The sequence below is a fragment of the Globicephala melas genome, chromosome 1 (genome assembly GCF_963455315.2).
Source record: "Globicephala melas chromosome 1, mGloMel1.2, whole genome shotgun sequence".
Classification (NCBI taxonomy): Eukaryota; Metazoa; Chordata; class Mammalia; order Artiodactyla; family Delphinidae; genus Globicephala; species Globicephala melas.
In genome coordinates this window covers 48,904,862-48,918,546 of record NC_083314.1, presented here as the reverse complement: position 1 = coordinate 48,918,546, position 13,685 = coordinate 48,904,862, and positions in this window count along the sequence as shown.

Below are 13,685 nucleotides of genomic sequence, written 5' to 3'. Positions count from 1 at the left end.
ACTCTGTGTGTACCACTGCATATTGCTGGGGGGGGGGGATAGGAGCACTGTCCATGGCTCCACTGGGAGAGGACAAGTGAAACTCTGTGCCTGGACGTTCCCTGGACTCTGCCCTCTGCACCTCTTTCCTTGGCTGGTGCCAATCCGTGTCCTGTCACTGTAATAAACTGTAACCACAAATACAGCAGCTTTTAGTGAGTTCTGTGAGTCCTTCTAGCAAATTTTTGAACCTGAGGATGGTCTTGGGAACCCCCTAACTTTGCAAAACCTAATATATTGGATACTTCTCTGGAAAAATATAGTTCACCCAAAACTGACCCAACATCATATTCAATGTCAGTTTGCCTTAGTTAACTTATAAAAGAAATCCCAATAAAACTAACAGCTCATATGGAAAAAGAAGCTGAAAAATGAATAGTAACTAGCCCTATAAGATGTAATGCATATTATAAAACTTGAATAATTAAAATAGTGTAGGACATCTTGTAGCTGGAATAAAATAGGAAGTCCAGAAATAGACCAAAATTTATTGGGAATTTAGCTTATGATAATGATGGCATTGCAAATCACTGGGAAAAAGATGAACTATTCAATAAATTGTGTTGAGACAACTGGGTAGCTATCTGGAAAAAAATTAAGTTGTATCCATACCTCATTTTTTTAATATCAGATACATACCAGGAGAAATAAGTGATTTAAAATTTTAAAAATGCTAGAAGAGGGCTTCCCTGGTGGTGCAGTGGTTGAGAGTCCACCTGCCGATGCAGGGGACACGGGTTCGTTCCCCGGTCCGGGAAGATCCCACATGCCGCAGAGCGGCTGGGCCCATGAGCCAGGGCCGCTGAGCCTGCGCGTCCGGAGCCTGTGCTCTGCAATGGGAGAGGCCACAACAGTGAGAGGCCTGCATACCGCAAAAAAAAAAAAAAAAATTGCTAGAAGAAACTATGGGAGATTAAAAACTAATCTAACGACTATTTTTTAAGGGGAAGAACTTTTAAAGATGACACAAGATACAGACGCCATGAAGAAAAAAATAACTTCTATTGCATTAAAACTATGTATGGCAATGGGACTTCCCTGGTGGTCCAGCAGTTAGGACTCCGCGGTCCCAATGCACGGGGCCTGGGTTTGATCCCTGGTCAGTAGATCCCGCATGCTGCAATGAAGATCCCACATGCTGTAACTAAGACCTGACGCAGCCAAATAAATATTAAAAAAAAAAATTATGTTTGGCAAAACTAGTAAAAGGAAATTCTAGAGTACCATCAAACCAGGAAAAATACGGTAATATTCTTAACACATAGAGACTTTTTACGAATCAAGAAGAAAAATGACTATGATAAAATTGGCAAAAGATATGAATGGCAAGTTCACAAAACAGGAAACACAAATGATTTATAAACATACGAAGATGCTTCACATTACTCATAATAAGAGAAATTGTAGAACAAAACTACAGAGAGATAGCATTTACCATTTTTCACTTACCAAACTGACAAAGATAAAAAATGTGTTTATAAACTGTTGGTAAACTATGGAGAACAGAAACTCTTACATGTTGCCAATGGAGAACTGAATCTGTACAGCCTCTCTGGAGGGCAAAAAGTAACAAACACACATATCTGTTGACCAGCATTCTACTTCTAGGAATTTATCCTAATCATTTTGGACAAAATATAGTATATCTATTTGGGGAGATGTTATTTAAGGGTACAAACTTGCACCCAGTCGGTAAATAAGTCCTGGAGACCTCATGCACAGCATAGCAATTAGAGACAACAATATTGTATTATAACTTCAAAGGTGCTAAGAGACTAGATCTTAATCATTCTTATCCCAAAAAAGATAATTATGTGACATGATAGGGGCGTAAAAATTATATAGTATGTACAAAATTATTCATTGCAGCATTGCTTGTAAAAGACTGGAAACTACCAAGATGTCTATTTAAAAAAGACTGGCTTAAATAAATTAGGTGCACTGAGGCAACGCAATGCCATGCAGCTCTACAAGAGACTGAATGAGCTCCGAGATCCACTTGAAAGAGAAAGAAATTAGATGTAGAACAGTATGTGTGAAACAGTGTGATATCACTTCTATACGATGGAAAAGACCATCCATTACATTGAGCGCTAATATGTGTTGTTTAACCCCGTCCCCCTCCTATGAGGTAGGTACTGTGATTATATCCTATTGTGCCGCTGGGAGGAACCGGGGCACAGAGAAATGCTCAAAGTCCCCGGCTGGAAAGGGGCAGTACTGGGTCTTGAGCTCAGACAGACTGGCTCAGGGTTTGTACCCTTCCCACCATGCTGTGTTCCTTTGTTTGCGTACACATGCGTATTTGCTTGCAAATTCGTCAGCTGTCTCTGGGTGGCTAAGGGAAAGGTATGGGCGAGCATATCTCACCGCATTCCCTTTTGTACATTTGATTATGGACCATGTGAAGTATTATCTATTAATACATTTAAAACAAACATACATTTCTGATTGGGAGCAGGGTTCAGGAGAGGGGTATATGGTACAGGATGCAGATTCCCCGAGGCAGGTGTAAAACTCCATCCCGGGTACCAGGGCCCAAGGGTCTCTGCCTACCATGCTGGGGAAACCGTGGCCTCACCACAGCTCTGATCCTCTCATGGGGTCCTTGTAAGAGTGATGGGTGGAGGTGAGCTAGGAGATGCCCAGGCCTTGCCCATTGGAGGGCTGACCCAGCCCCCTGGCTTCATGCTGACTCCGGGTCCAGGGTCAAGGAGGTGGGCGTCAGGCCAGGCCCTCTGCTCTGGCCTCTGCTGTGATCTGTCTTGTCATCACGCCCCCCACTGCTTCCAGTAGAAGCCTGCTTGCTCGTTGCCCCCCAGGCTATAAGCACTGTCTAGCTGGCTTGCTTGGAGCACCTCAGGGCAGCGGGATGGGCAGGGTCCATTCTGGGTGAAAGGGTTTCTGCACAGGAGGGTGTGCTTGCAAACGGAGGTTGTGCTACGCGCAGGAGAACCTTCAGGGTTTCAAGCACTTGGACGTGGCTCCAGCTCCAGATAAGCTGCCTTTGCGACTGTGCTGGGGGGTCCCCGACAGCCAAAGAGAGAGGGCTGTGGGGCTGGGGAAGCTTGTGCCCCGTCATCTGCACCCCGGCGACACCCCCTCTCTCCGCCTGCCCTTTGTCTGTTTGCCTGGGCACCGCCTGAGAGCACATGGATCGGGAGGCCACCTCTCCCCGGCGGCTGGCCTGCTCCTCAGGCTGTGGTGCCGAAGGAGCTAGAATACCTGCAGTCACCACACAAGCACAGCAAACGCAAGCGCAGGAACTGTAGCCACCTCATGCCCACAACAACCACGCGACCGCAACGACCACAAACTCCACAACCAACCCAGCTGTAACCACAGCAACCAGCACAGCCACAGCATCAGCTGCCCCCGATCCAACACGTGTTCTGCTCGGACCTTGTGAAACGGAGGTCTCTGAAGGCGGCGGGCACAGAGCAGCCGAGGTCCGGGGGCTGGGTGACTTCTCTGGGCTGAGAGGTGGGCCTTCAGATCAGGTTGGGTTGGGCTCAGGACACTGCCTCCCCCTTTCCCGAGGGCAGGCGTGGTCTTTGAGGACGCGAGAGTCTCCTTGGCTCTAAGCCCCAGAGGAGGGAGCCTCTTTCCAGCTTCCCTCCCGGGGGATGCCCTGTGATGCTCAGCGCGGGGCTCTGAGCATAGATGACCCTCTCTGAGGATGGGACAAGCAGGCGGGCTTTCCTCTCATTCCAGCAGCCCACTTGCTCTGGCTCGTCTGGGAAGGGAGGCTCTGGCTCGTCTGGGAAGGGAGGCTCTGGCTCGTCTGGGAAGGGAGGCTCTGGCCTTCTGAAAACCGCTTTCCTAAAGGGGCATGGGGGCAACAATCTGTTGAACAGAAAACCCTAAGTACTGTCAGCACATTCCCGTAGAATAAGCCTTGGCTGCTGGCCTGTGATTTTGTCCACGTCAAAGGAAGAGAAATGTCCCCTCCTCCGCTCTGGGAGAATTATTACTTTTGCGGACAAGCACACTATGCTTCCTCTTCTCTGATTTCAGGGAAAGGGGAACCAGTTCCCAAAGCTGTCAGAACAGCTGTCTCTGAAGTTTGCTCAAGTGCTGGTGCTGGCTGTTGAGAGGGGCTACCAGGCCCCCGTCCCCAGATTCAGTCTGTTGGGGCAGAAAGAACGTTTTCCTTCATCTTACCCTGTTCTAGGCCAGTGATCCTCAGCTGTGACTGAACAACAGTATTTCCCCAGGAGCTTTAAAAAATCCTATTGCCCGGGTAGCAGCTGAAGTCAGCTGAACACGAATAGGACTGGGGGAAGGGCAACTGTGTGCCTGAAAGCTCCCCGGGGGATTCCTGGGTGACGCTGGGCTTGGGAACCTCAGTCCTTGTGTGTGGTTCCTGTAAATGCCTCTTTCTTTACAGCTTGTAACCCAGTCTGGCTAAAAGCTGGGCAGGTGTTCCTGATGTTATAGTGTTGAACGCTGAGGCAAATCAACGTGGGCCTAGGGGAAAGGTGAGTAGGGCAAAGGGTAATCACCAGCGCGAACCGCTTCTGAGTAGATTGCCATTTACCTCCTCACTGTCGAACAGATGTTTGTACCTGACATAGTCCCCCTATTCTTGTTCCCAAGGGTCAGTAAAACTCCACCACACCTCCCTCCTTGCTTCATTGGCTCCCTATCTTGTACAGACCCAGACTACCATGCATGTGTCTTGGTTGTCTTGGGTTACTAAGACTGGGTGGATTAAATGACAAACGTTTATTTCTCACAGTTCTGGAGGCTGGGAAATCTGAGATTGGGGTGCCAGCATGGTGGGGTTCTGGTGAGAGCACTCTTCCTGGTTTGCAGATGGTCACCTTCTTATTATAATCTCACAGGGCAGAGAGAGGAGGCTCTGGTGGCTCTTCCTCTTCTTATAAAGGCACTAATCCCATCATGGGGGCTCCACCCTCAGAACTTCATCTAAATCTAATTATCCCTCAAAGGGCCCACCTCTCATACCATCACATTGGGGATTAGGCCTTCACCATGTGAATTTTGGGGGGACATAAACATTTAGTCCGTAACAGCATGATTATCTTGTTCTACCAGAAAGTTTTCTCATCCTTACAAAAGAGTTAACAATGCCTAGGTCATAACCTGACCTTGAGGGCTGAGAGATATACTACTTATGAAATGTCTAATATAATTCCTGGCTTATTGCTGAAAGCAACATATCAAAGCTGTTATTGCTATTACTGTTCAGATATGTTGTACTTTTGTTGCTTACTTCTTTTTTAAAAATTTATTTATTTATGGCTGTGTTGGGTCTTCGTTTCTGCACGAGGGCTTTCTCTAGCTGTGGCAAGCGGGAGCCACTCTTCATCGCGGTGCACGGGCCTCTCACCATCGCGGCCTTTCTTGTCGTGGAGCACGGGCTCCAGACGCGCAGGCTCAGTAGTTGTGGCCCACGGGCCCAGTTGCTCCGTGGCATGTGGGATCCTCCCAGACCAGGGCTCAAACCCATGTCCCCTGCATTGGCAGGCGGACTCTCAACCACTGCGCCACCAGGGAAGCCCCTGTTGCTTACTTCTTAATTTTTGTAATTTCCATTGTGATTTCACTCCTTAGTACTTCTTTTACCTGGGGCCCATGGGTTGTAATTTCTTTTAGTACAGCCCATGGGCCCTAGGGCTGTACTGAAAGAATTATTATTGTGTGCCTGAAAATGTACATATATATATTTTTTCTTCTCACTCTTGAATGAACAATAGTTAATCTGGGTATAGAATTCTATGTCAATTAGTAAGTTTCTCTCAGCACTTTTCAGGAGCTCCTCCCATGTCTTCTGGCATCTGTTGCTACCATCAGTTTTTCTTTCTTTTTTGTGGGTAGTCTTATTTTTTCGGTTATGATTTATTTCTCTATCCTTACACGTGTTGCAGTTTCACTCTGACGTATGGGCACTTGGACACATCATTGTGAAAATACAAGTTCCTGTATATCCATATTTAGAGTTCTTAGTGAATTCTAACTCTAATACTGGAAAACTTCAGATGTTATCTCTTTGGACATCACTTTTCTCTCATTCCTTCTGTTCTTTTCTTCTAGAATCCCTATTAGCTGTATGTTGGTGCCTGACAGTCTACCTTCCAAGGCTGTTAACTGTTCTTTCATGTTTTTAAAAATACATTTTCTCTCTTTGTGCTGTTTTATGGGTGATTTCTTCAGTACTGCCTTCTAATTAATCTCTCTTCCACTGTGACTTCATAGCATTTATCTACCACTACTGAGTTTATGTATTTCAATGACTATATTTTTCATTTTATTGGTTCTTTTTCCTAACTTGCTTTTGTTTAATTTTGCTTATTTGTTGTTTTATAATTTATGTTTTTATATACGGTTGTATGTTTATATATAGGATCTTTGAGGGTCCTAAACATTTCTTCACAGCACTTGTTACTGCTTGGCATATTATGCAATTTTGAAAAACTGCCTGGCTCTTCCATTAGAATGTGGTCCATGAGAGCAGTTATTATTTATTATTGTATCTTCAACACTTAAAACAATATCTGAGAATTGTAGGTACTTAAAATATTTGCTGAATAAATAATGAATTTTTTTTTTTTTTTTTTGCGGTATGTGGGCCTCTCACTGTTGTGGCCTCTCCCGTGGTGGAGCACAGGCTCCGGACGCGCAGGCTCAGCGGCCATGGCTCACGGGCCCAGCCGCTCCGCGGCATGTGGGATCTTCCCCGACCGGGGCACAAACCCGTGTCCCCTGCATCGGCAGACGGACTCTCAACCACTGCGCCACCAGGGAAGCCCTATTTCATTCTTTTTATGGCTGAGTAATATTCCGTTGTATATATGTACTGCATCTTCTTTTATTGCATTTATTAATTACATTTTTTAATTGCAATTTTGGACTGCCTCTCTTAGTCTTTCTCTTGGGGGGACTTATTATTAGTAATTTTGATCTCTCTGGTGCTCACCCCTTCCCAACCTAGTGGTTTTGAAGTTACTTCCTCTTGGCCTCCATAGCCCCCAGTTCAGAACCAGATTTCTATCATCAGCTCAAGTATCCATGCTGTCATAATTTGGGGATATTTCTGATCCTGTCATTGGGCTAGGGACCAGGTTCCTCCTCATTTGGGGGTATGAAGCTTTGTATAAGCCTCAGCCCTGGAAGCAGTTTGTTATGTGTTTTATACCCCTGGTTGTTGGGTGTGGGAGCCCCACACAGTCCCTGAGTTGGGGACCCCTCCTCGTGTGGTATTCCCCATCTCACCACAGGAGAAAAGCTCCTCACTACCTCTGCCTGTTCCCCGCCCTGGAGACCCACAATCCCAAGCACCATCCCAGTTTACAGCGCTGTGTCTCTGCTGTAACCCTTGGAGATGCTGATCTTTTGGAGTAATTCTTTGACTTCTAATTTTTTTGTATTTTATCTGTTATTGTTAAGTGTTTGGAGCAGAGGGGACCTTAAAGCATGAATTTACAGCACTATTGTGCCTGTGTGTAAGTCCTATAATGACTATTCTTTTCACCAAGCCTGTGATAACACCAGGCCCACAGGGTTTACACTTGAAAGTATGGAATGAATGCTGAGGTCGGAGGTTGCCTTAAAGTTCACCTCTCTCGGGGCTTCCCTGGTGGCGCAGTGGTTGAGAGTCCGCCTGCCCATGCAGGGGACATGGGTTCGTGCCCCGGTCTGGGAAGATCCCACATGCCGCGGAGCGGCTGGGCCCGTGAGCCATGGCCGCTGAGCCTGCGCATCCAGAGCCTGTGCTCCGCAATGGGAGAGGCCACAACAGTGAGAGGCCCGCATACTCCAAAAAAAAAAAAAAAAAAAAACAAACAGTTCACCTCTCTCTGCCTCCTCATTTCACAGAGGAAGAAACTGAGGCCCAGTGCCTTGCTTTGGGCTCCACACATTGTTAGTAGTAGATCCAGGAAGGTTAACCTGACTCTACAGCTTGGGTCTTGGAACACCTGCCCTTGAACATGATTTCTCTCATACAGAACGGCTTTTCTGTTTTGCTGCTGTCTGAACCTCACTCACGGTTTAAGGGCCAACTCAAGTTCTACCCAGTCCTCTGCGGCCTCTCGCTCCTCTAGAGGCATATGGCACTTAAGAGCAAGGGAAAGAGGATCAGCTCTAATTACTGAGTGTCTCCCTTGTAATGGCTTTGCCTGCAGCGTCCTCTCAGGTAATATTTGTGCGGAAGTTCACATTTTATATACGCTACTGCCCTCTAGTGGCCACAATGGGCATCAACTTGTATAGTCCGGAACAGCAAGATCTTTTTTTTGTTTTTTTATAAATTTATTTATTTATTTTTGGCTGCGTTGGGTCTTCGTTGCTGCGCGCGGGCCCCCTCTAGTTGTGGAGAGTGGGCGCCACTCTTCGTTGCCGTGCGCAGGCTTCTCATTGCGGTGGCCTCTCTTTGTTGCGGAGCACGGGCCGGGCCCTAGAGTGCGCGGGCTTCAGTAGTTGTGACACGTGGGCTCAGTGGTTGTGGCCTGCAGGCTCTAGAGCGCAGGCTCAGTAGTTGTGGCGCACGGGCTTAGTCGCTCCGCGGCATGTGGGATCTTCCCGGACCAGGGCTTGAACCTGTGTCCCCTACATTGACAGGCAGATTCCCAACCACTGCACCACCAGGGAAGTCCCCTGGAATAGCAAGTTTAAGTTGCCCCAAGACCAGTCAGTTCGTCTTAAACACATTAAGGTTCTCATAGTCATAACTTCCCTGCCCTGCATGGAAACATAAATTCAAGTCCTATTTATTTGGTATTTCAATGCCAAGTATATAAAATATATAAGAATATAATCAAAAGCTATAAACTACCTCGATAGCACCTAACATTTTCAGGTGGGTGCTGCTCATCGAAGCAGCACTGTCAGTAGAAATACAATGTGAGTCACAAAGTAATTTAAAATTTCCTAGTAGCATCATTTTTCAAAGAGTGAAAAAACTGTTAAATTCATTTTAATGATATATTAATATATCCAGAATATTATCATTTTAAGACACATTCAATATAAAAATGACCAAGAGATATACTTTTTTTTTCTTGTACCAAGTTTCTGAAATTTGGTGTGAATTTTACAATTACAGCACATCTAAGTTCAGACCAACCACATTGCATGTGCTTAATAGCCACATGTGATTAGTGGCCACTGAATTGGACAGCAAAGGTCTGGGGCAGTGGGTTCCACACTGTCTGTCCTTGTTATTGCACTGATGTTTGTACGTCCGTGAGGAACATTTCCACCCATGTGCAGCAGAATGAGACAAATATGAATCATGTTTTTTAATATATAAAATCAATGTCAGATTATCACCTATCTTGCTTGAGGGAATGCTTGGAGGTTGTCCTTCTGACTTTGTTGCTGTTAATATATTTATTCTTTTATGGAGTGATGGTCATAGCAAATGATAGATTATTGATTAAGTGTTCCTATTTCGTAAATGAAAATTCTCAATTCTCTCCAGGAGCCCACACTTTGTGTGCACATTTTACTGGTGTGTGATGTATTAAATTCTGGGAACCACATGCCAGGCACCCCCTTGCCCTGCCCTGCCCCAGCTTGGACAATTGATGGTTACAAATGGGACACACGTCTGTGTGGCGAGGCTACTGGGCAATTCTCAGCGTGTCAACTCTACACCTTTCTCTCTGCCTCACGAAAACGTAAGGACAAACGTAGTAAGGTAGATAGCTAGTGGGAAGCAGCCGCATGGCACAGGGATATTGGCTCGGTGCTTTGTGACCGCCTGGAGGGGTGGGATAGGGAGGGTGGGAGGGAGGGAGACGCAAGAGGGAAGAGATATGGGAACATATGTATATGTATAACTGATTCACTTTGTTATAAAGCAGAAACTAACACACCATTGTAAAGCAATTATACCCCAATAAAGATGTTAAAAAAAAAAAAAAACGTAAGGAAATGCAAGAGAGTGAGCGTGATGCAAATATAGGGGTGACCTTGAATTTACTCTAAAAACCACAACTAAAAGAGTAAGTCATTAGTCAAATCCGGACCTTAGCAATAATTAGCAACAATTACTACTCAGTTGAGTCTACAGACTTGGTTGCCACGCATCTGGAAGATGGCGTTGCAATGTCACATGGCTGGTTTTAAATGCAGAGCAATGGAGGTAATGAAATGCTAAGAGAAGCCACTGTTTTATGGGAAAGGTCTTTAATATTCTCCCAGGCTTTATAACAGGCAGTATCTGAAGTGGTGCTGGGTAAATTTGTCTCACTGAGTGTGGCTGAGGGATGGAGGGGTAAGAGCTCCTTTTCCGGGAACCTGGGCCTTTACCGTCTGTACACACATAAAGAGCTTCTAATTGCAGTAGCTCCAAACTGCAGTCTGGTCTCTGGGTCTCCTCTTCTCTGACTGATGTTCCCTCTTTGGTTCACCTGTCTGCCTTGTGTGTCCTAGCAGGTCAGAGCCCTATCCCAGGCTTTGAGACATCTGCAAGTAGTCCTTAAAATATGCCTTCTAGCCACCCTGTTTATAAATGCAAATGTTTCTTTCTTGCTCAGCTGCTGTCACTAGGGTACTCATTAGCAATTGTGTTTCTTTTTCAAATACAGCCTCTACACTCGAGGTATAATATGGAAAAGATGCTGGCAAATTGAAAATTTGTAAATCAAAGAATTTGTATTGCTCTGGGAACTCACTATTTAAGAAATCCTATAGTGAATTCTCTTGTAAATTGAGTCATCACCCGCTGTTTTAAAAATTCACGTTTTAATATATTATCTTGCCCGAGGGAGGTAAGTCCATTCGTATTAAAAAATTAAAACGATGCAAAGATTAAGCCTCTAGTGCGCCTCCTCCATATTTAAATAGTGGTATGTAATCACAATCCTCCAGCTACAAGCAATTACGCCAGTATTAACGAAGGGACCCTAGTCAAAAACTGTGCCCAAGGGAAACTTCTGCCTGAAAGTCAGGGTTAAGGGCCCAGCGATTGGTTTAACGGATTTTCAATGAGGTGTGAAGATGACGGGCCAATAAGGGTGAAATTCTATGACGCAGCTAAATAGGCACAATTAGTGTCCTGCCCTTAGTCTCCTGACCTTGTTTCTGCTTTTATTTCCTTAGGGTCCTGGTGAACTGATTCCCTGCATGTTTAATTATTAACGTACGTTTAACAGAATTCATAGAGCCTTTGCCAATTCAGAGCAAAGCTGTCCCATCTCAGCCGCTTTTGTGGGTGGGGTGTTAATAAGGACCCTCCCTAAAGACGTTTCAGGGGTGAGCCTGACGTCCATGACTCTAATGACCCGCCCACTTCGGCTCGCCACCAGCTCCTTCCAGGCTCTCCGGCCCTTGTCATCTAGAGTAGCCAGGCCCCGCCCCCCCGGGAGGCGTGCGGTTACAAACTCAGCCTCCAATCAGAACAACTGCGTTTGCTTCCCACCTCTAGTGGCTGTGAGGCAAGTCACTGGGTCTTTCTGTAAGATGGGCCCCTCCAGGGCCTGTGAGGGATCCTCCCCGGCCTTCTGCCTTCCCTCATTGTGAATCCAAGTCTCTTAGCCCAGACCCTGGGCTACACCTGCATTGACTCTACCCCTAGCGCTTCTGGGGACTCAAAATTTGCTCCTGACTTTTATTTCCTGGGTGGAATTCCCTCTTTCAGAAAGGCTGCACCAACCCTTTCTTTTTTTTCTTATTTTGGAAATCTGTCTCCTAACTTAGGGGTTGGCAAACTGTGGCCTGTGAGCCATGTCTGGCCCACTGCCTAGTTTGTTAATAAAGTTTTATTGGAACATAGCCATGCTCACTCATTTACCTATTGTCTGTGGCTGCTCTCCCGTGACAGTCTAAAACATTCACTATCTGGCCTTTTACTGAAAAAGTTTACTCTTCCTTCTCTGAATGGATTGAATTATGTCCTGTGAAGAAGGTACGTTGAGGTCCTGACCCACAGTACTTTAGAATGTGGCCTTATTTGGAAATAGGGTCTTTATAGGTAATCAAGTTGTTAAAATGAGGTTATTAGGGTGAGTCCTAATCCAAGATAACTGTTGTCCTTATAAACGGGAAATTTGGACTCTCAGTTTATTAACTCTATTTTCTTATTTTCTCTATTCTTTAATTTTTATTTTATATTGGAGTATAGTTGATTAACAATGTTGTGTTAGTTTCAGGTGTACAGCAAAGTGATTCAGTTATATCTATTCTTTTTCAAATCCTTTTCCCATTTAGGTTATTACAGAATATTGAGCAGAGTTCCCTGTGCTATATACAGTAGGTCCTTGTTGGTTATTTATTTTCTGTATTCTTTTTTTTTTTTTTTTATTTTGTGGTACGCGGGCCTCTCTCTGCCGTGGCCTCTCCCGTTGTGGAGCACAGGCTCCGGACGCGCAGGCTCAGCAGCCATGGCTCACGGGCCCAGCAGCTCTGCGGCATGTGGGATCTTCCCGGACCGGGGCACGAACCCGTGTCCCCTGCATCGGCAGGCGAACTCTCAACCACTGCGCCACCAGGGAAGCCTTATTTTCTGTATTCTTGATCCTCTGGTATCTGGGGCTTCAGTGACTGGGGAGAGACTGTCTCTCCCAGGGCTAAACGGTTCCCAGAAGTAGCAAAGGACCTGCACAGAAGCATGTCTTTCGTATGCTAACTAACCAATCCAGAGCCCACACTCCAAAGCATCTCCTCTATCTGGCTCTTCCACTCAGGAGGCAATATTCCTAATCAACGTAGGGCCACGTCCTGGACAACTAGGGACCACCCCACAGCCCAGAGCCTGCTGAAATTATTTGAACCATCCAATCCTAAACCTACTCAGCTTGCTTACTATACTGTCCTCATTCCCTCCCTCGAAAACCACAATAAGGACCCTGCCCACACTTTCTCCTCTCCTCTACCTCCTGACCAATCCCGGTGCTTCCCCGTGTGGCCCTGTGTGATGTGGGTTGCCCCCTCCTTTTGAGAACTACGAGGAACAAACTCTCTTTTCAATGGCAATCATCTTCTGAGCGCTTGGTCTCACCACACCTGAAAAAAATGGAAATCCCAGGTGCGTTTTTTTTTAACCCCTGTATTGGAGTATCATTGCTTTACAATGGTGTGTTAGTTTCTGCTTTATAACAAAGTGAATCAGCTATACGTATACATATACCCCCATATCCCCTCCCTCTTGCGTCTCCCTCCCACCCTCCCTATCCCACCCCTCTAGGTGGTCACAAAGCACCAGGTACATTTTAAAACAGAGATAGACACACACAGAGGGAAAATAGTGTGAAGACATAGGGGGAGTATCATGTGAAGATGGAAGATTGGAGTGATGTATTTATAAGCCAAAGAACACCTGAGGCTACAGGAGGAGGAGAAAGACTGGGAACAGTTCCCTCCCTGCTGACTCCTCGAGTTTGGACTTCTGGCTTTCAGAATGTGAGACAATAAATTTCTGTTGTTTTAAGTCACTCGGTTTGTGGGACTTTGTTATGACAGCCTAGGAAACTAATACACCACCTAGCCAATTATTTTGTTTTGTTTCCTTTATTCCTCATTGTTCTTTTATGTAATGTATTTGTATGTGTGTTCCAGTCATTTCAAGGTGACCCTCACACACATTACTGTGTTCGGGTCTCGTGAGGTAGTCAAGCCAGCGGGCAGCTCATTTAACCCGAGACTGAGGCTCAGAGACTTTGGGGGACCTGCACGAG